This window comes from Calonectris borealis, chromosome 5 (genome assembly GCF_964195595.1).
Source record: "Calonectris borealis chromosome 5, bCalBor7.hap1.2, whole genome shotgun sequence".
NCBI classification, from domain to species: domain Eukaryota; kingdom Metazoa; phylum Chordata; class Aves; order Procellariiformes; family Procellariidae; genus Calonectris; species Calonectris borealis.
This window is the reverse complement of record NC_134316.1, coordinates 33481731-33504808: the sequence shown is the minus strand read 5'-3', so window position 1 is coordinate 33504808 and position 23078 is coordinate 33481731. Positions and strand designations below refer to the sequence as shown.

The 23078-nt window shown below is 39.3% G+C and overlaps 1 protein-coding gene across 3 annotated transcripts in view; it reads right to left on the bottom strand.

The window, feature by feature from the left end:
* The window catches only part of STXBP6 (syntaxin binding protein 6), a 122691-nt gene that overhangs the window by 60102 nt on the left and 39511 nt on the right, over nt 1-23078 (bottom strand). The gene's annotated exons all lie outside the window — the stretch shown is intronic.

Sequence of the window (23078 nt, the reverse complement as noted above, 5' to 3'; positions counted from 1 at the left end):
TGGGGTAAAACAAGATAAAAGCGTTCTAATCTGGAAAATCAAATTAAAATACGGTAATCCAGCCTGATTTGCACTTGGTCCCCAAATCCTAAAGCACAATATATGAGTACAATAAGCTTTTAAAAAATTCTACGGAAGTATCTGTCATCTATTGCAGATCAATTACTTTCACATTATCAAACAAGGCTATTATTTCAACATTTTGTTTATAAAGCAAGTCAATTTCCAGAAAGCTGAAAATAAAATAAACCTCAGAAACAGACCTGCCCTGTGTTCAGATTTCCTCAGATACATCCTCCTCTCTTTCTATCAGGAAGTCATCCCTAAACATAAGCTGAAGACTTTGAATACTTGCATGAGGTCTCTCACACAATTTGTTGCTCAGGTGAGAATACGAGACTGAACAATATACCAGAATGCTGAGAAACGCCTGTACAGTGTGTGCACTGATTGTGCACTTGCAGTTCAGCTAACACACTTCAGGACTTGCAATGCGTGCGCTTTCATACATATTTTTCTGGAAATCCCATGTAGAAACACAGGAATCCTGCTTAAGATTGCCTGGAGTCCTCCTCAGTACAACAAAAATCTCACTCAAGTACTCCTTCACTGAGAAAGATAAAGAGCTACCAGAGTTGCATATACTTCTCTCAATGGAGCAAATAAAGCGAAAAAGCCCGTGGCCTGGAATGACATCAGCTCGTTCAAGTACCTGGAGCAGAAACAAACTGATACTTGGCTGAGTTACTTCCCCCCTCCACACACACTTGTAGCTGTTGGAGAAACATCAACCATCTCAATATCTACTTGAAGTTCTTGTAATTCCTTAGCCTTCTACAAACGCAGTGCAGACCAATTTTTGTGCTGAAAATTCTCAGAAAGGGTCATATCTCGAGAGATTAGAAAATACACGGTATTATAGGTAGGGTTTTGCAGGGGGGTGGCTCTTTTGTTTAGAAGACTTTCCATGAAGAAATAATTAATCCTAATATCCAGTACTAAAGATATTTAGATTTTTTTAATGGTTGATTTTTAAATCTGAATTTCATGCTGTACCTACCACCATTGTCCTCAGATTAATATCACTGAGGGTTTTCTTTTGCCAACATAGTATATTAATCAGTTGGCTTTAATAGGATCCCAGCCTTTTACTAATTCATTCAACCAGTCTATGAAGCCTAGCCTGAAGTTTAATTTTAGAAATTATACAGCAAATTCATAGTGGATTCTTGGTATATTAATGGCGTTGAACTTTAAAATTGAACATAGCACACTGCACAATACTACACAAATTGCAGTTGTATAGCCCCAGACTGCAGTAAGTTCTCTTGCCATTGTTATTTAAACTATTTGTATTTATCCTTCTGTAAAGAATACGTAATGAAAAGGATTTAATAACAGAAGAAGCAGCTGCATCTTGAAAGCTTACACAAATGTTACCAGCAGAGATCCTGTGGAATACATAATACAGATGAGACACAGCAAAGAGTGATTATCATGTGGACGACCCTGTAGAGTTAAAAAATACAGCAATGCATGAGTAGGAATTTATTAAATTTTATTACTGCATTATGATAAACAGTGCTAATCTGTAGACTGAGGTTACAGATTACATAAAAGATCTTGCTGCTGAATGATTTAACATTATGGGATCAACAACAGTATTGGTTGTTATCACAGATGGAGGTTCTGGATAACAGGATTTAGGGCTTGGGGTTTGGTTTTTTAATGTTTGCATATAATCTATGACTGAAAATAAACAGTTCTGAAATTATAGTCAAATAGGAATCAGAATAGCAGGACCTTACAGAATAACCACCTTTCAGTCTTCAAAGGAAGAGCTTCCAGACAGTATGTCAGAATACACTGTATAACCAAGTACTTGGGTGCAGCAGTGGTCCAGTATTTTTGGGACTAGAAATAACTGTTGGGAAAATGTAAACTTCTGTTCTCTTGAGGTGCATCAAAACATTTATATGAATAAGAGGTCAAAGTTTCCTAGAACAATAAATACAAATGTCTTATCTAAAAAAAACCCCACCTAAGAAGTGTGTGATTATCCCTGTTAGCACTCCTGTGGAACACTAGTAACAAAGTTCAAACACAATCCAACAGCAGGTCGGGCACAATAGACACCTAACTAACTGTGTAATAACTTTAATAACATTCTGAACAAATGCAGACACTGTATATCAGATATAAAATAAGGCTTGGTTGAACTGGATGTGGTAGTATCCACCTAATTTTATAGGCCAGCTGTACTGTCAGCAGAATACACTGGCTGCAGATAGAACCATAGCTCTTTTCTGTACCTCCACCCTCCCTTGCCTGGGTTATGCTTCCTGACACCTCACCAGCTTCCTTGGACAGTGCATCTCAAACAACTAGCACGCTGAACCTGGAAGAAAACAACATTAAATTCCTTAGAAGTTATCAGTACCGTTATCAACTGTACATCAAGCACTTACTGGTACAACACAAAAGATAGGGGGAAGACGACAAAGTCATTTTAGAACATTCTCTGCATTTCAGAGCAACAAAACAATCCCAAAGGTGCAGAGGTGGAAAGGGATAACGCACATTATATCACTCAGCATTTGCTTTCAAAATACACTCAATTTTTTAGAGACATCCATAAGAGTCCCCTTTTACTGTTCAAGTATTATGATTCCGTCCAGATTCTAGATCCTATCAACACAGGGTTTGTATGTATTGACATACATCAGTTTAGTAAATCAATCTCCTTTTACCTGCCTCAGTCTGCTTGTTCAATTCATTATGGTCAACAGCAAAGGGAATGCAAGCTAATTGATTACTTCTATCGTTTGTTTCCATACTGTATTATAGCAGCGAAGAAAACCCTGCAGACCCTCATGGTATTTGAAATATCCAGAAATAGTATCTTGACGCCTTGCTTAATCGCATTTTGGATGTTTTGCAGCCATCATCATTCCCAGTGAATGATTTGCTTTGTGGCGCGTTTTAATTTACGCCTGCTACTCCCTTAATCCAGATTCAATTTCAATAAAATAGCTACAAATACCATTAGCTAAAATACCACATCTATGAAAACGGGCCCCAGAGGTTCTGAGCCTCACTCTCCTGTGGCTGGTGATGCCGCACTTCAGATCTGGCCACACCGTGGGTGTGAGCGGAGCAGCTGCACAGCTGCACCCTTCTCATGGAGGCTGCACAGCGATCTGCGCGCAGCTTGCGCAGTACGGCATCAGTCGTCCCCCGAGACTCCCTGCCGTCTGTACCTCAAAGGTCCGGCTTCCATTTGCTTTAACAAACAAAACAAAGCACTAGCCAACCTTTCGGGTAATAAGGAAATAGCATTCCTTGTGGAAAGGTAATCCTGCAATCAGCTACAATCATTATGATTCAAAGGTTCTTCTAGTACATCTTCTGGTACTCACTATCCAGTAAGACAAAACTAATTTCTATACAAGTTGTAGCCACATCAGCGTCAAAGAATAAACCTGAAAAATTAGACAAGAATTCTTAGTTTTTTACTAGGAACACTAGAAGTGGGCAGTCTACCCCTTTTCTTTACAGTACTACTCCTTATGTAAGCTTATAGTCACTTAGCAACTTAGTGGTAACTGCCTTTGTTTCAAGAATATTGATAACTAGATTATGAAACTACTGGTTCAGTAAAAATAACGTCTTAAAATAAAGGACATGTCAGTCAAGTTATTCCTATTCTAGGACATTCTATGTGTACTCTGAGTCAGATTGCTTTGACAGATAAAAGCACATAATCAAGACATAGCTTGACAAAGTTACATGTGCATATGTATTAAGTTTCCAGAATTTATTGAATATCAATTCCATCCAAATCTTGAGATATTTGTATTATGCTCAAAATGAAACGAAATCCATCCTTTCAAAACCATTTCTATACCTCGGTAAAATAATTTTAAAATCAGCCCTCAAATTGATGCATTCCTGTTATGATTTAAGAGAAATCGTCTGCTTAGGCAGCACTTCAAAGCCCAAAGAATTTGCATTTCTTTTATTCTAAATTCTATATACATACAGATGTTTGACAAACTGTGTTATTAACATGTCACACTATCACACATAAAGCATTTTATGAAAAAGAAAAAAATTAAATCACCATATTACTCAATTTTTATCCGCACTCTTTTGCAAGAAATGCTGTGAGACAACTTATAACAAATAGAGGAATTAGGTATAAAGCTAATTTTAAAACATATAAGGATGGATGTGTTGAAAGAGAGATCGATTTGTATTCCTCTCTTCTGTGTTGTTCACTGAAGCCTCAACACATGGAAAATGTAACATACTATTTTTTCATATGTATACATGATAGTATTTATGGAGAACACTGTAAAAAGAGGGGAAGAAGCTGTAAATTCTCCTTCTGTTGAGATTAATATGCAAAATAGAATGAAGCATGAACAACAGCAAAGCCAAAAAGTTCTCCTAGAGAGGAGTAATATGCTTTAACAGGTGAAAAGGAAGCCAGAGCACAACTAGCTAAAGCAGAAGTTTACAGCTGAATCCCAAACACTTAAGAGAATGCAACACAGCTGTTTCCAATGATCCATCCCCACAAATATGTCCTAATGACCACTCATTCACAGTCAAAAATATAGATCTACAAACCTGCTCTAATACTCATTGTTTCTTTGCTATTCTGTGCACTTCTTAATTTTCCAAATTGTTTTAAAACCAAGCTCTGTGGCCAAAAAAAACCCAAACCATTTTTCAGGAAAAATTTGTCTGACCTTCTGCTATGTGACCCCCTGTACAGAGCTGACAAGCTAGTGCTAGGACTGCTTTAATCAAATATTACACAGATCAGCTCAATGATACCTTTTGATCTCCCAACAGACACTTGCTAACAGAGCACAGAGTTCACAAAACCCAACAGAAACAGCAAACTTCCCATTTGGCTGAAGGCAAAGAGTGTGAGGAGAATAAGAAATAGGAATTCTGCACTCCAAATGATTCCTCCTGAGCAGGGAATGAAGCCAAGTGATAGGATATCAAATTTTCACAGAAATAGCATAGCAGAAGCCTGGGTTTACAGCTGTAGCAGAATTCTAGAAACAAAGGGAAAGAGAAAAACAAAGTAAACCAAACCAAAATATGGTCCAACAGAGCAGATGAGGTGTGGAAAATTAAACAGCTTGCCTGTGAGATGGAAAAGTCAGAAGAGCAGATTGCTTAAAAAGAGCAAGAGGGTAAAAGGGGTTGGGATAACGACGTGAGGTTAAGAGACAATCAGCAACATTAGTAGGCTGTGTTTGGAATGAAAGAGGCTGGCATAAGCAACAGTTGACAGAGGAAGAATAGTGTTATGTTTTATTTGTTTTTTTAAAAAAAAAGGGTAGATTCTTGTGTAAAGTTGGACATCTGGAAATTGAGTTAAGCAGAAATAGCGGCAAGATGACAATGGCTTGTTACTAGTGAATATTCACATTCAGGAAGGAAGTGCGCAAAATTAAAACGAGAATTAACTTGAAGTGAAGAACTATGTTTAGTGACAGAAATTTCTCCAAGAAGGTGCTGTAGCCTAAAAGAATCACAGAGACAATCAGCTGACAGAAAGCAGTTGAGATAGAAAAAGGCAATATAAATGGCCACAGAAAGAATCCAATTAAAGAAGAAGGAGCATTTTAAAAGTCAAAGTAATAAACAGAAACCTTGCTAAAGTTTTCCACAAATAAGACTAAAAGAAGCTGTCCAGAATAGGTTGGTTGGTTTGAAAATAGGAGCTACTTACAGAAAAAGGGCATTTCAAACAATTTTCCAGCCTTTCAAGGCATTTTAGATATGCAAAAAGGGGAAAGACATCACAACACGAAGTTGATTTCCCTAAATCATGTAGGTTTTTTTAAAAAAAAAAAAAAGAGCAAACGGAAAGAATGAATGTTTGAATTGGTCCACAGTAAGCAGAGAGGCGAGAACAGTCTTTATGAAATCCATTAAGAAAGAGACCAAGACTGAGCTGAAACAGTCTGAAACCGTAGGTTATGGGTAAATGCTCACAATAGGAAAAGCAGAGCTGTAAAGTCACAAATACAAATAACTCTTATGAGATTTTTCTCCACTTCATTAAATTTTGAGTCCAATGTGATACAAAGCAATAGTATACCTCTGATTAGTCAAGTCTTTGGGACTGTGCTACCTATCTAAATGAATGGTTAATACAATTCTTGACAATAATTCTACCGTTTAGACTGCTGCTCTGAGTAATTGTAGCAGATTGCCTGAATGACACCACTGTCTCACTACACACTATTTTTTTTAATTCACTCATTAAAGAGTAAAGGTTAGACCAGATGATCTTTCAAGGTCCCTTACAACCTGGGCTGTTCTGCCATTCTATGATTATTCTAACATAAGGACTGAAATATGACTAAACAAACAAAAAGACATTTTTGTCATATTTAAAAGGCAATTAAAGCCATTAATGAAATCTACGTTATCTCTCATCACCTGGATCACAAAAACTCCACTACTACTGAAAGTTAATGATAAAGTGGTTTAGTCCTCACAGTATTCTCAGTATGGATTGAAAGACCCGTCTTGCAAAATAGCAACATCATGCTGCAATACGTCATCAGAGTCAAGAGAAGTCTGTAGTTCCACCAGCTTGTGTAGTCGCACACATTGATTCTTTCCATTCCGCTCTTCCCCTCCTGACCCTTCTCCTAGCCAAGAAAAAAAGCTATTTGACATTAGCACAAAAATGTTTTATTAGGTACATCAGTTTCTAGCTAGAAAACAAACAAACCTCACCTTTGGTTAAAACTGATACTTAGTGCTTTATACAATCTACTACGAACAGAGATCAATACTTCAAGAAGTTGACATATGCAAAGGCAAGCTTGCTTACTTTTTTTTTGGGGGGGGGGCAGGGGAACAGGGGACAGAATACAACAGGAAAACTTATTTTTTAAATTTAAATTTACAAAGAAAAATTAGAATTGATTTGGGAGTCCAGCTGAATAAAACATGAATACTTCATGGCTTTATCATTCAACACACAGAGCGGTCTATCAGTTCAGAATCTTTCAAATGCCATGGTACAAAAGCCATCGCTTTCTCCAATTCCTGACAAATTTCAAAGTACCCCTTCAAGTCTTTTCCAATTTTATGTTCTCCAGAGTTAAGGACAATTTTTGTTCTTTTGCCTCCCAACTACCTTTCATTACAGAATAAACACTGGGTAAGCAACCCGCATTCCCTCAGGCAGATGGTACAGCTGAAGGACGGTTTGTGTGTATTTGTATGCTAAATTTATGTGGGCTAAACTTAAGAAAGCTATTTTTAAAAGAAACCGTGATATCTGAATACAAAAATAAAACAGAACACAAATTCTTCCAGAACTTTTACAAAAGTTCTCTACCTAGCTCTTGTTGTTTTCCTTTTAAGTAAATTTAACAGATTTCAGCTGCCAAAAGTCTTATCAGATAGTGTTTTAGACAGCTTTAGATATTCCCAGACATTTGAACACCCAAGACTTCTTTAGGAATCTGTCATTAATGCACGTGAACAAACATAATGACTGGAGGTTGAAAGCTTTTGTTTAAGCTTTCGATTTTCACGTCACTCAGTTCTCTTCCAAGTCATTGATCCAGTCACAGAAAACTGCTCTTGCCATTACTACCATGTTCCACAAAGAGTGACAAAAGGCAGAGATTTAAGAAAACTAACACAGCAGGGGCTGATGTATTATCCACAAAAAACATTTACTAGTTATTTCATCCAGCAAGAAGTTTATGTTGCAGCTTCCCTTCCAGCTGAGCCTGTCCTCTGAAGACATGTCGAGGAGACAATATGGAAGGACAACTACATGCTTTAAGCAATTTTCCAATAGCCATCTAGATTTAGGGGATAAAATTGCCTAAGAAACTTTACTGTCTGATGCATATGTTGCACAATATAATAACTATTTCAGACCCACCCCCTACAAATTTCACCTAAATGAAGTTTTCTTCAAAATACTAATGTTAGAGAATTTGAGCTGCAGTCCATCATTCCCGACTGCTACCAAAAGTTACTGTGTGCTGCTGAGCTCCAGTGAACACAGCAGAAGAGCAGCTGGCAGGGTGTGCCAGACTTTCTCTATGAAGTTGTTCCAGCTAAACAGTTACTAGAGATTGTTTTAACTTGGACAAACGGTTAGGCTCCTCCCTGATACAAGGCCAACAAAACTTTGCACAGTTTATATTCTCTCAGCCTCCCCACCCTTCATATGTTGTTTTTTCCTTCTTGTTAGGATATGCATAATCAGACTACAAAACCCAAGTTACGTAAAAATCTTAATGTAAGTAGGCTGGAGAAAAAACACTGCCTGCTGTAAATGCAGAACAATTGTTTGTAGTAGCATATATACTTGCATGCACGAGACCATGACCTTGTTTTTATTGCTACAGCGAGAAATGTTCATAATTGCACCAGTGAGGGAGAAATGAAGAGAATTAGTTCAAAATTCCCTCCCTACTGTATTTTATAGGTGACATGGTACTTGATTAGTATCCGAGCTCCTGTGGCAGCAGTTTGGATAAACTGAGGGATACAGGCAAATAACAGCAGAAAATCAGGCATCAGTTCTGATCTGTCCTTTTTCTATTTAACTCGCTTTAAAAAGATTATTTATAGATTAAAATCACAAACAGAAAATATTTAGAGATCAGGACTGCATTATTCATCTTTTTTTTGTCGAGGCAACAGTAAAACCTACCTAATGATAGAGAAGCTTGATGTAATATTCTAATCTGTTTAGCAATTCCTTTGTTACCGACTTCTTAGGTGCTGCTCTGCACTGAAAATTATGTGATAGTACAGTCTTCCAAGGTCAGAAGTATGGTGAAAACTTACAGGACTTGACTCCTACAGCTTGGAGTACTATAAAAGGATAAGATTTTAATCTGATGTTTATCTACTAGAAGATTCTGTAATACACCAACGACTGGTCAGGCAGAAAGAGAACCTCTGGTTTTCTTTACAAGCTGATACAACTACTAAGAGCAGAGCTACACAGCAATTGACAGAAATGCTTTTTGAAGTGCAACTGCAAGGGAACAATCCAGATGTTTTCTGCCCAGTATGATTCAAGTTCAACAATCCGTAACAGTGAGTCAGGGTATTATAAACACCATGCACAATGAAAACTAAAAAAACCAACCAAACAAACAAAAAAACCCACCAAAACCAACCAAAACTGTTCAAAAGGAATCCTACCTCAAAGCAAAACACACCAGTTTTAACTGTCATGGTACTATGAAAATGCTTTACTCCAAAGCCAGCAGTTAGAGGATACTCACGCAGGTCTTATGTGCATGATTGCTATACTTAAACTTGAAGGAATAGTTACCATGAAATACTGTTTAGTACATCCTTACTTCTAACTCTGCATTTTTATCACATATAAGATAGCACCAAGCCCTGCCAAAAGCCTCACTTGGACAAAGAACAAACTGCTTCCCAAGACAACACGACATTTGAACATTTTAACCTGGCATTAAACTTGAAGCAAGCATCTGCCATGTTCTGGGCAAAACACTGCAGTGAAATGTGCGGCACTCACTGAAGGAAGCTACTGCCAGCTCTTGAGGAACGCAAACCTACCCAGCACAAGAAATTCCAACGAATGGATAAAGCACTATAAAGCCACCATCCTCTTCTGAACATGGCGTGGGGAAAGGAAGTCTGCAATCTAACTACTTCGTGTAAGTCTTCACAGTAATTTTTTGATGTCTCCATGGAAAAGGCTACAAATTCCAACCAAGAATAACCTCAGTTAAGCTTCCTTTATCATGAATGGGGCAACATACAGCTTCCAGTGTAAAACTTCCAACATACAGCTTTGCAACCAACTTGTTTTATACATAAAAACTTATTGCATCAACACAGGCTTCATATTTATGAGTATTAAACCTCTCTCTCTCGATTACTGCAAAATTACATCTGACTAAATAAACAGATCTGATGCCTCACTTTTCCCATCAATTTTTCTACGATTTTGTTTTGCTCATGTTTCTTCCTTTTTTATTTTTCCAATCTCATTTGGGATTTTGGAAATCTTTCCGAGGAGTCCATGTATGCGTGAGGTAGAGGGAAAAGCAATTCCAAAAGCTCAATTCTGAATAAAACTGAAGGCAACGTTAGTAACACAAGTTCCCTGGATCAACACATCATTTTATAAAACTGAAAGTGATGCACGATAGTTAACTGTTAAGCTTTATCAATCTGCTATAATTCTATTCTGGGAAAAAAAAAAAAAACACAAGGAAGAAAGAGCTAAACAGCACACATAACTGCACACCTTCAGCTTGCAATTTAGAAAATATTTTGTGCATGCAAATTAGATCAAACAGCGTGTTGGGGGGGGCGCACGGAAGCTCACATACATTCTTTCTCCGCTTCAAGAAGAAAAAGAAACCCCTGATCTTAGACTAGATGCTTTCAAATACGCAATTCTGTAGCTTTGCTATAACAAGATTCCCTCCTACACAAAATTCTTGTGAAAAAGTACTGGTTACATTAAGTTGAACAACTCAAAGTCAGGAGGGATCAGATCATCAACATATATTAAGGGTGTTATTCTGCATACGATTAATAAATGTAGTCAACCCGCCAAAGTAGTTCATTGTTTCCCCTCTTCTATTTTAAATAAATATAAAAAGATCAATGAAGAACAGAAGGTTAATCTGGCTCCCACCCAAAAGCCAGCAGGTTTTCACTTACATGATTTGATCACTGGTAAAGTTTTTCCAAAGATCCTTACATGATTTCAAATTTTTAAATTCCTTTTATAAAATGGAATTTGGCATTTATCATCATTAAAAGCAAATAATATTTGGACTTCTAAAACTCCTTTTGAGAACCATGGAGTTAAAATATCAGAAATACCTAACAAAGACAAAACATGTTCTGATAAAGAAGGGAAAAGAGGCTTGGTTAAGAACTGTATTCAGTATCATAATCAATTATTGTAAGTAGATGAAGGCAATTATGTTTTGACAGTTTAATACAAACACTGCACCCAAAACATCAACATCGTGGCAAATTCACTGAGCTGTGATGCAACAGGGTTTTTGAGACAAGCGTTACCTCTGTCAGTGCTGTCAGTCTTCCAAGCCACAACACGAGATACGTCTCAGCACTGCCAGTTACCATCAACCAGCGTTACTGGAAACAACTGCTTCCACAGTTTCTACAAGCCCTGAGGCTAGCAGCTAAGAGTAGATGGAACTTCATACATATGTATATATGTTTACTTAGACACACACACACACTACATGAATGTAACCACGTTAAGCAACAATTCAAAAAAATACCAGTGCTGTCCTTTACCCAACTTAATGGTCAGATCAGAGCAGTGAATATAGGTCATTGCGCACACAGCACGAGGAGCCAGACTTTATTTGCCCTACAGGTACCTGGATGATTAAACCTTCATCTTAAAGAAGCTATTACCAAGACGAGACAGGGATGGCTATGAACTTTACCCTTGGAAGAAGTGGAAGGAGGAGAAGCTTGTTTGTTTTTTCCCCCCTGTTCTGGCTTATGAAAAAAAAGGGTTTGCATTTTTGCCACGAAACACAGTGCAAAACTTATGTTGTTATTGTCGTTTAAAACAAAACACACACACAAAAAAAACAGCTGACACCTGAACCTAGAGCAACACACGTGCATGGTTAGAGGCTCATGGTAGGGAAAACGAGGTCTGAAACATCTCTTAGACTTTATTTATTTTTTATTTCTCTTAGAACAGAAAACATCAAGGTTGCAAAGGGCCTTCGTTCACTCCCCAGAGAGGCTAATGATAATATTATGCCTCTGCATACATAAACTTCCATTTCCTTATTTTTAAAATAATTTAATAAAATTTAAATAACTTTAAAAGTTTTAACCAAGAGCTTTTGATGATTTTTTAGGTAGCTATTTCAAAAGGAGAAGTAAAGGCAGAGTAAGCATCAGAGAATTCCTCCAAACTCCTATGATGGTTAATCAAGGTTAAAAGAAACCCTAGTAAAGACAAGGTAGTGGTGCTGAAGACACCTATTTAGTTCAATCCTATTGCTTTTAGAAAGGATTTCAACTCTACTCAGACTGACTTCTGAAGCAGTGTTAATAAGGGGAAAATTGTATCCATCCATGAAAGGCCATAATCATTCTTGCACATTTGATGATGTAAACAGGTTTTCCAATTGAGAATTTACATTATGCAGAAATTGCCTTTATAGTAATCCTTACAGTCAATAAGCATGGGGGTATTTTTGCATAGCATTTAATGAAATTTTTGAATTTGTTATCATCACTGGAAATAACTTTGCTAAGCAACAAATATAAGCACCAGCCTAAAACACACTCAGTGGTGAAGAAAATAATCTGCCATGTACACAATCCCAAGAAGGCATTATCTCATTCAGAACTAGAACAGATAAGCATTGGAATGATCAAATAATTTTTTTCTTAATTAATGGAGCAAAGCAAAGAAGAAAGTGGAATGAGCCTATTCCACGCTGCAAACATTGAAAGTTTCAAGGCAAAAACATACGTATTGAAAAGGACACACTTCTTGACCCTTTTTAATGTTTGCCACTGCCTCCTGACTCACTTTAAGGAATTCTCACACATGCCCTTAAATTTCACCGAAGAGCTTACCTATTTCAGCTTGTTTCCTGGAAGGTTCTTCAGTGAATGCAGTATTTCCACAGATGAGGAAACCTGATTTTTCAAGATTGAATCATGGCTAGAAGGACTAAAACTAAGTATTCAAATGTGTTCTACAAGCTCCACTTATCAACTATCATACAGACGGTGTGCTGTACACACCCAGAAAATTGTTTCCCAGATTTTCTAATCTGAAAATACAAACAAAAAAAAAAAGGAAATGCGGAAACAAGATACAGCATATATAAAATGGCATATAAAGGCTGACAACACTTGTGTATATTTACTTACTTTCTGGTGGTAAAACAATTACTGTATGAAGATTGAATAAAAATAAAAGGATTTAGTATGACTACATTTTACACAGGTATATGCCAACACACTTATATTTAAGCATATCAAAAGGTATCCAGCAGTGGAATGCAGGAAAAAAATAATCAGTAGCTTATTCATCAGAAAATAGTAATATTATTGACTTTTTTTCCCTCTATGCTGAACCTACTCTGAAAAAAATAATCTATGCAATAATGTATTTTAAAAAAAAAAAACCTATCTAGAAGTAAACCCAAGTGATCTCTCAGAGCATCTTCTTATCCTAAAGGCAAAACCAGTCACCTTTTACACCATTCCTGACACACTTCCACAGCTTCCTCCCAAAGGTCTCCAATTACATACTATATAACTTTTCAAAGCTAGCTATACCAATGACTTGCTATTTTTACTGCTAAAAAAAAAAAAAGAGTTTTCCTCATGGCATCTTCACCACTGTACTTCATTTTTTACAACTGTAATGTTAGTCTTAATAGTTTCACATGAGCGATGAAGTTGTTCATGTTTCTCATGGCCAGAGATCCTTGCTCGCACATTTGCACCAGTCCATCTGCATGAGCACTGGTAAAAAGCTTCACTGAGCTGCTATGGTCAGCTCACTATACAGACACACGAACATCAGTGTAGGCACTAGGACAGCAGCCAGAGGCATCAGTCCGCGTAAGTCCAGGAATAAACACGGAGAAGTTGCCATTAAACTCGAAGGTAACTACGTGTGTGGAAACCACAGAATGTTACATCAATTTAACTTTACCCACACTAGCAAATTGTATCACTTTGACTTAGTCAACATGAATGCAAAATTTGCACAAAAATCTGTGTAGGGTGGATCTCTGAGTAACTGGAAGCAAAAGCAGCCACTGACTGTGCACAATAAGAAGGTTTTAGAGGGATCAGTACCCAATAGAAAAAAGTCTTCAGTGTGTCCGTGCTTTGATATATAAGCCAATAAAGAACAAATACTACATCTATTGTCTCATTTTCTGCATTGCAGAGTCCTGTCCATTGAATTCTGGAATAGCTTCTCCATTGGCCATCAGAAAGTTATCAGGTATTTTCAGATAAAATGCAAAAGCTTTAGGCAGAGAACTGGTGACGGCAGCCACACTTTTTATACCGATGGTTAGTACTCAAGGAACTCATCCAAGACATAGGAATACTTAACATCCCTCTTCTCTGAAGGACAGAATATGAGGCTTTACATTAAAGCCACCATCTGCAACAGGTAGCCCTTGAGTTACGTACAGGTACCAGAAATACTTCCCCTGATCCCCATTGAACATACCAATCTATGCCCAGATGTTCAGCCTGCTGTGCCAATCTGGGTCCATGGGGCTAAGGAAAGCACCACAACTGGCCTGCAGTTGTCTTCAAACACCTGTCCAGGTCAGAGCCTGCAGAAGACTGGACCACCATTTGGCATGCGTGTTCTTCTGGGCTGACTGAATCTCTCATGTCAATCATGTTCTATTTTGCATAAATAATTAAACATTTAATGGAGAGTCTGACATGAGGTGGGTCAGACTCAACGAATGCCCTGTGTCTGACCAGGAACACTGAAGTAGTATTCTCACTCCTTAATACAACATATAAATAGAGGGGAAATGCCCCTCTCCCCCCCCAGTACACAGTAATACCTCAATACACTCTGTGGAGAGGTGTTTAGCATTCTCCTGGAAAGTCAGTGGAAAATGAAGTTTACTTTGGTTTCTCACGTCCTGAGAAGGAACCATGAGAATCCTCTGCACTATAAGCTCCTGAAAATGGGATGTTTTCTTCAACAAGAAAATACAGAAAATAAATTGGGAGATTGTCACTTCAGTACAGTAGCAAAACTCAAACAGAAAATGAGAACACATTAGGAGAAAACTGAATTATTTTGATTTGAAGCTCCTTCTCACTACTTTCCAATTTTCAGTTCAGCTACCCTGCTGAAAACTGAATTGCACTTAACCTGCCCTTGAACTCCCTATGAAATTATGGCCAATTTTTGGCAGCCATGTCAAGTGACCTTCAAAGGAGCAAGAGAGAGAGGTCACTCCTGGGTAATATTCTATTCCATGAGCAGCCACTATGGGAGGAACAACAAATTCATATTTGGAAAAACAACTTCACAGTAACATTGGCTCTAAGGGCAAAAAACAGAATACAAAGCTTTTGTTGGAAGTATAAGCGAGTGGTGTGGTTAGACAGCTGCTGAAGTAAGTGTGCTGTAAGAGCACAAACGAGGATATTTACAGAATTACTTAAGCTCATAAGGCAAGCCTCTGTCTCGCTGTATGCTTAGAAACAGAAGTGAAAAAAAACGCAAAACCTTCTGGGGTAACTGCAAATAGCTTTCTAAGCTATTTACTGCCTGTCTTTTGAAGAAGTCTGTGACATGGTCAATAAGGTTAAATCTTAAGTAAGAAAGAAAGATCCAACACACTCTCCCCCTGCATGTACTTCTTATTTTTGTATATTATTTCTTATGATTTCTTTGCACTTCCTTTCGGCTTTTCTAGCAGCATTCCTGATAGATTGTACTTTTGCATAAAAGCCATCTAAAAAGACCCCTGAACTGACAATATGTTAATAACACTATTAAAGTGGTAACCACATGGGGGAAAAGTTCCACTCCCAGTTTTAAACAACTTAGCTTTACAGTCAAATCCCAAGCTTTTCAGCAGAAGGACTAGAAAGAGCGGTGCAGCTAAGCCAAGAGTGTTACAACACACAGGAATTCAGGTTCAAAAGGAACAATCTGGTTCATTCAGTTCACTGCAACTGCAATAGGTTTTTAGTCCTGAAAGGTCAATGCCACATCCATATGTACAAACTGGAACACTTCCAATGCACTATAACAAATTAAAAACCTTTTTACATAATAGAAGTTACTTAAAAAACATAATGATAAAGTGTCAAAGAAAGTAACACACACAAACTGTGCACAAGTAAGTAGGAGAGATCGCCAGTGTCCTATATTTCTGAAGTGACCTTTTAAGTATTTTATACTTAATTCAGAATTCTAAATAAGGCTAAGAACTATTTTAAAAAACTATGTTTCAATTATATAAGACAATGATGACAAAATTAAAACTTAGATCTGATCCAGTAACTGTCACTAGGTCTGCTAGTGTGGAGGAGGTGATAAATATCCATTTTCAGCTCTGAATTTTTTGTCTTTTCTCTGTGTTAAATCCTCTTCTAACATTAAAAAAAAACCCCAAACAATAAAAAAATCCCAGTTTTCATCTTCTCTGTTCTGCCTACAGCCACCCCACCTCTGTGTTTCCCATCTGTCTACTCCTTTCTTGTTGTTCTTCAACTAAATAACTCCCAAAGATCTCTCTTGGCTCTGCTTGCCAGTCTAACTTGGCCAGCTCCACCACTACATCAGGCTAGAAGGTTGCAGTAACCCAGCTGCTCAGTTTCCACCCATCTGGCAAGCAGTCTTGCTACAGCTTTCTCACCCTAACCTGTCTCAGTTTCAGATGACAGGCTTTAGGTACACCTTTTTGGAGCATTAATGAGTATTTCCTTCTAACCAATTCAGTATTTACTATTGTCAAATAAAAAAAATCCAGTACATACTTCAAATACAAATTTTAAGGAAGAATCTCCCTTACTCTCCCATCTTGCTCTGTTCAATATTTGATTCCTTTAATGCTTCGCTATGCCATCTCTTTGAGGCCTAAGGGCATTCTCCCTGCTCAGCATCTCCATCCATGCTTACAAAAATGCAGACAGACAACAATTATGATATAATGTATTTTCAATTCAACACAGAAAGGAAAACATTTATCTCTGATTATAACACTTTGTGCGATTTGTCAGTTACAAACTGAGCAGCAAATAAAAGTAGCTATCACAATGGCTGATGTTTAATTTTCTGTATCCTATCTTGAATGAAACTATGCAGGATATTTTATATCCCCAAATATTTATAAGTCCTGTAACAAGTCAGTTTCTATGTGTATTCTTTCAATTGACAAATTCAGTTCTAAACAGTAAATTATCAATTCCTTTTAGCAAAGGCCAAACTGATTTAGTCCAAGGAAAATAAGAACACAAAGATATTCCAGTCACTACATTTACCTAATACATAGCAAACCTGGAAAAAATGGGACAAGAGTCAAAGGCTAATAAAGGTGTTTCCAAGATAGATGTTGCAACATTCAGCGTTAAAGCATGTGTCGCTTGAAATGGAAACTAAAATCCAGAGGTAGCCACCATTGTGTCTCATTCATTCTGCCAAATCACAGAAAAATGGAAGGTCACCAAGTATTCTGTTATCCCAAGATATAGTTCATCTTAGACTGTTCGGGGACATAGCTGAACTGCAATCCCCACATAAATAAAGGAAAAGTTTTCCTTTATTTGTAACACAACTTCTTGCTGCAACTAAAACCGTTATTGCTTTGTAGCCATCAGGAATAGCAAAACCCACTGTTTATCCTTGTCACAATTTCCTTTAACCACAGTAGAAGAAATAGTTGTTCCCTACCCCTTAGTTTTGTGCCATTGATTATTCCCGACTAAATAACTAATTGCACTTGACCCTACTGAATCGCATCATCTTTCTAACCCAACTGGAACTCTAGTATTGCCCTCAAACACAAACACAGCCAGGCAGTCCTCTCCCTAGTCACTTCGTTGTCTACTGAATTACCAATTATACTGTCCATTCCATAATATAAACTATAAATGTATATAAAACAACTGGTCTCAGATCCCTGCAAAACCCCACTAATAGTGAGCCATGCATGAGGGCTGTCCCAGTACAATTATGCAGCTTTTCGGTGCCCACCATACAGGAGTTTTATTTAGATCCTGAACGCTTCTCCTTGTCATCAGTGAGAAACTCTGCTGTTTATTCCTCACTCATAATATGTTATCCTGTTGCAGAAGGACATTAGATGCATCTAAGATCATTCAATCTCTTAAAATCCATGTTGGCTGCTACACATCAACATGGGGGTGGGGGAGCTGAAGGAGGGCTAGGATCCCCAGAATGGCAATTAAAAAAAAAAAATTAAAAAAAAATCCATCTACTGAATAGAGTTAGCCTACAGGAAATTATAAGCACAGATCACACCTCTAACCTTTCCTCATGAAGATGGGTATCAAACACCTGGGTATTCCAAAACTGACTGCATGGCCCTAGAACACGATTGTTCTTTAAAACAAGATGACTTAGAAAAAAAATTGGACTGACACTTGAAAAATTTGACTGCCAAAGGAAGAAGAGTTGAGCTTTGCTTCAAAAGGTTAGTGAACATTTCTTTAAGAGATGGGAGACCTAGATGCAGTTTTCTCTGCAACCTGAGAGGATTGAAACCTGCAATCCTTACATCCCGAAAGAGTATCCCAACCACAAGTCTAGGGAACAGCCTTGGGAAATCAATTTTTAAACCCTTCCTTGAAGCTCTGTATATGGCTGGAAATGAGAAGTCTTCTGTTTTGTCTCACTGTCCTCAGTATGTGTGTGCATATGCAGCTTATGTTTTAACATAAGCATTTGTACATGTGCATACAAATAACATTTCATTCAATTACATTCAATAAATGTACATTTTGTTTGCATGTGCGTGATGTCTTATACTACTAGTAGAGTCACTGGGTTTTACTTCCTATGTTTTGAAAGTTTTAACATAGTTTTCAGTGGAAAAAAATTTGAAAAAGTCCATGAAACACTACCTTCCATTTAGTCCAAAAATAATTGCAGTCTTCTAAGATTCACAAAGCACTTCTTGCTCTTCCATGTGGGTGGCAAGGAAGCAGCAACGCGTAGTCCAAGGGAAGTCAAAAGAGACTTCAGGGCCTTGGGACGGTTGGTGAAGGAATCTGGAGCACAGGTAATTTTTTCCTCTACCCTTCCAGTTGCAGGCAGTGACATTGGAAGAAACAGACGGACTCAGTCTAGTAATACATGGCTCCGTGGCTGGTGTCACAGCCACAATTTCGGGTTTGTCAATAACGGGATGGTCTACATGGCACCAGGCCTGCTGGCGTCGGATGGGATTCACCTTTCTCAAAGGGGGAAGAGGGTTTTTGTTCACGAGCTAGCAGGGCTCATTGGCAGAGCTTTAAACTACACTTGAAAGGGGAGGGGGATAATATCAGTCCGTGACAAACTGTGGGATGACATGCCAAGGTTAGACGGGGTGCTAGCGAGGGCCCTCAGCCTGTTGCTCCAATATGTGCTGGGTACACTGGAGCACACTTGAAGTCTTATGGAGATGAGCCAGGGGCTCCTGAGGTAATAGGAGCCAACAGGGAAACACCAGTGAAGTACCTCAAAGGAATTAAGGTGTGTTCCTCTAAGAAGGTATCATGGCCAACAGCCCAGCTAAGTGCCTCTACACCAATGCATGCAGCATGGGCAACAAACAGGAATTGGAAGCTGCTGTGCTGCTAGAAAGCTATGACCTAGTTGCCATTACTGAAATTTGGTGGGATGAATCCCATGACTGGAGTGTGGCTATCAATGGCTACAGGCTGTTCAGAAGGGACAGGTGAGGAAGGAGGGGCGGAGGGGTTGCCCTCTACATCAAGGAATGGATTGACTGAAGAGCTGTCCCTGAAGAATAGCCACAAGCAGGTTGAAAGCTTATGGGTAAGAATCAGAGACTGAGGCAACAAAGGGAACCTTGTGGTTGATCAAGGGGAGCCTATTGACGAAGCCTTCTTACTTCAGCTATAAGAGGCATCGTGCTCGCAGGCTCTCACCCTGCTGGGGGACTTCAACCACCCTGACACCTGCTGGAGAAGTAGCACGGTGAGCTGTAGGCAATCCAGGAGACTCCTGGAGTGCATAGAGGATAGCTTCTTAAGCCAGGTAATAGACAGCCCTACCAGAGGGGATGCAATACTGGACCTGATGGTCACCAATGCAAGTGAGCTAATTGGTGATGTCAAGATTGGAGGCAGCCTGGGTTGCAAGTGATCATGCACTGGTGGAGTTCGCAGTCCTGAGGGATATGGGACAAGCGAAGAGTAAAGTCAGGACCCTGAATTTTAGGAAAGCAAGCTTCCAGCTGTTCAAGGAGTTAGTCAGTAGGACCCCCTGGGAAACTGCCCTCAGGGACAAGGGAGCAGAACAAAGCTGGCAGATCTTTAAAGGCTCTTTCCATAGAGCGCAAGAGCTCTTGATCCCCAGATGTAAGAAATGAGGAAAGGAAGGCAAGAGACTGGCATGGCTGAGTCAAGTCCTGCTGATCAAACTAAAAGGCAAGAAGGAAATGCACAGGCAGTGGAAGCAGGGACAGGTATCCTGGGAAGAGTACAGCATAGCTGCGCGGTTGTGTAGGGATCGGGTCAGGAAGGCCAGGGCGTGGCTGGAGCTGAACTTGGCAAGGGACGCAAAGAATAATAAGGGCTTCTACAGGTATGTCAGCCAGAAAAGGAAGGTCAAAGAAAGTGTACCCTGCTGATAAGCAAGGCTGGCATACTGGTAACAATGGACAAGGAGAAGGCTGAGGTACTCAACAACATTTTTGCCTCAATCTTCACTGGCAACCTCTCTTCCCATACCTCTTGAGTGGATGGACCACAAGACAGGGACTGGGGGAGCAAAGTCCCTCCCACTGTAAGAGAAGATCAGGTTCGTGACCACCTGAGGAACTTGAACATACATAAGCCTATGGGACCTGATGAGATGCATCCCAGAGTCCTGAGGGAATTGGCTAATGTAGTTGTCAAGCCACTCTCCATGATATTTGAAAAGTCATGGCAGTCAGGTGAAGTCCCTGGTGGCTAGAAAAAGGGAAACATTGCACTCATTTTTAAAATGGGTGGAAAGGAGGAACTACCGACCTGTCAGCCTCACCTCTGTGCCTGAAGATCATGAAACAGATCCTCCTGGAAGCTATGCTAAGGCACATGGAGGACAGGGAGGTGATTCGAGACAACCAGCATGGCTTCACCAAGGGCAAGTCTTGCCTGATCAACCTAGTGGCCTTCTACGATGAGCTACGGATGTCATCTATCTGGACCTTTGTAAGGCCCCTGACACGGTCCCCCACAGCATTCTTCTCTCTAAATTGGAGAGATATGAATTTCATGGATGGATGAGGAATTAGTTGGATGGACACATCCAGAGGGTAGTGGTCAAGGGCTCAATAAGAGATCGGTGATGAGTGGTGTCCCGCACGGGTCCATATTGGGACATCTACTGTTAATATCTTCATCAATGACATCAACAGTGAGATGGAATGCACCGTCAGCAAGTTTGCAGAAAACACCAAGCTGAGTGGTGAGGTTGACATGCCTGAGGGACGGGATACCATCCAGAGGGACCTGGACAAGCTCGAGAAGTGGGCCCATGTGAACATCATGAGGTTCAACATGGCCAAGTACAAGGTCCTGCACCTGGGTCGGGGCAACCCCCGGTATCAATACAGGCTGGGGGATGAAGGGATTGAGAGCAGACCTGCCGAGAAGGACTTGGGCGTACTGGTGGATGAAAAGCTGGACATGAGCCAGCAATGTGCACTTGCAGCCCTGAAAGCCAACCGTATCCTGGGCTGCATCAAAAGAAGCGTGGCCAGCCCGTCGAGGGAGGTGATTCTGCCCCTCTGCTCTGATGAGACCCCACCTGGAGTACTGTGACCAGCTCTGGAGTCCCCAGTACAGGAAAAGCATGGACCTGCTGAGGCAGGTCCAGAGGAGGGCCACAAAAATGATCAGAGGGATGGAACACCTCTCCTATGAGGAAAGGCTGAGAGAGTTGGGGTTGTTCAGCCTGGAGAAGAGAAGGCTTTGGGGAGACCTTATTGCGGCCTTTCACTACTTAAAGGGGGCTTATAAGAAATATTTTAGCTATTTTTAGCAGGGCTTGTTGCAACAGGACAAGGAGTAATGGTTTTAAAACTAAAAGAGAGTAGATTTAGACTACATATAAGGAAGAAATTTTTTACAATGAGAGTGGTGAAGCACTGGAACAGGTTGCCCAGAGAGGTGGTAGATGCCCCATCCCTGGAATCATTCAAAGTCAGGTTGGACGGGACTCTGAGCAAGCTGATCTAGTTCAAGATGTCCCTACTCATTGCAGGGGGGTTGGTTTACAGGTCCCTTCCAACCCAAACTATTCTATGATTCTATGATTCTTCCTCTGATCACTAGTTTTACTTCCAGTAAGATGCACACACTGAAAGGGAGCAATCAATAGGCCTAAAAACGTAATGACTAAATCACCCTAGGATAACAAAGATATTCACACACACTCAGTTGGCAGACATAGAAATTACAAGGGATTTCTGCCTTTCTAGAGAGCTACCTGGAGGAAGGGCAAGAAACCTATAAGTGCACTGAATGCTACTTCCAGGCAACTGAATTCTACTCTAAGTTTGAAAACAGGTATAAACTACAAGCAAATTAGCATCACAAACTCCTTTCCAACTGCCTTGAGACATAATCTTAATTAAGGTAAATTTCACTACAATAACCAGAAAGTATTCAAAGCGTAAAAAAAAAAGCCAGCCAAAAACCTACGACACCACAGTTAACTACAAGTTATCCAATCAATGGGTTTCATTTATACACGTTAAAAAAATTAATTAGACCTTTACTTTTATTAGAAAGGGTAAAAATGTAAAGCAAAACACCGTACAGCTACTACCTACCCTGTTCCTGAAATCCAAATTCTCACAAGTGCTGGTGTGACCTTGGAGAAACTCAAATTAATTTCATCTGAACACATTAGCAACAAATAGATATTTCTGCTTGTTCCCTGTGACCTCTCACAAAACATGTCTTTACACATCCTTTTCTTCTTCAATCCAAATATTTCCATCTTCATCTCTTTTAAAGTCAGGTGATTGACACATAGCACCATTGTTCTGTTCAATGAACTGAAAATATTCTAGCTGAAAGTTGCATATCTAAGTACCCAGTGAGCTGATAACACACAGAGGCAAATATGAAAAGAAGAAGAAAGCATATTTGCATCAAACAAAAAATTTCAGGGTGTTAAAAGGAAATACATTGTAAAGTTCATCCCTCCAAGAAAGATCTTAACCTCAACAAGTAAAGACTGTTACCAAATACCCTTTGTTCGTACTCTGCAGCTATGCTGTGACAGAACACCTAATTTTTTTTAAACA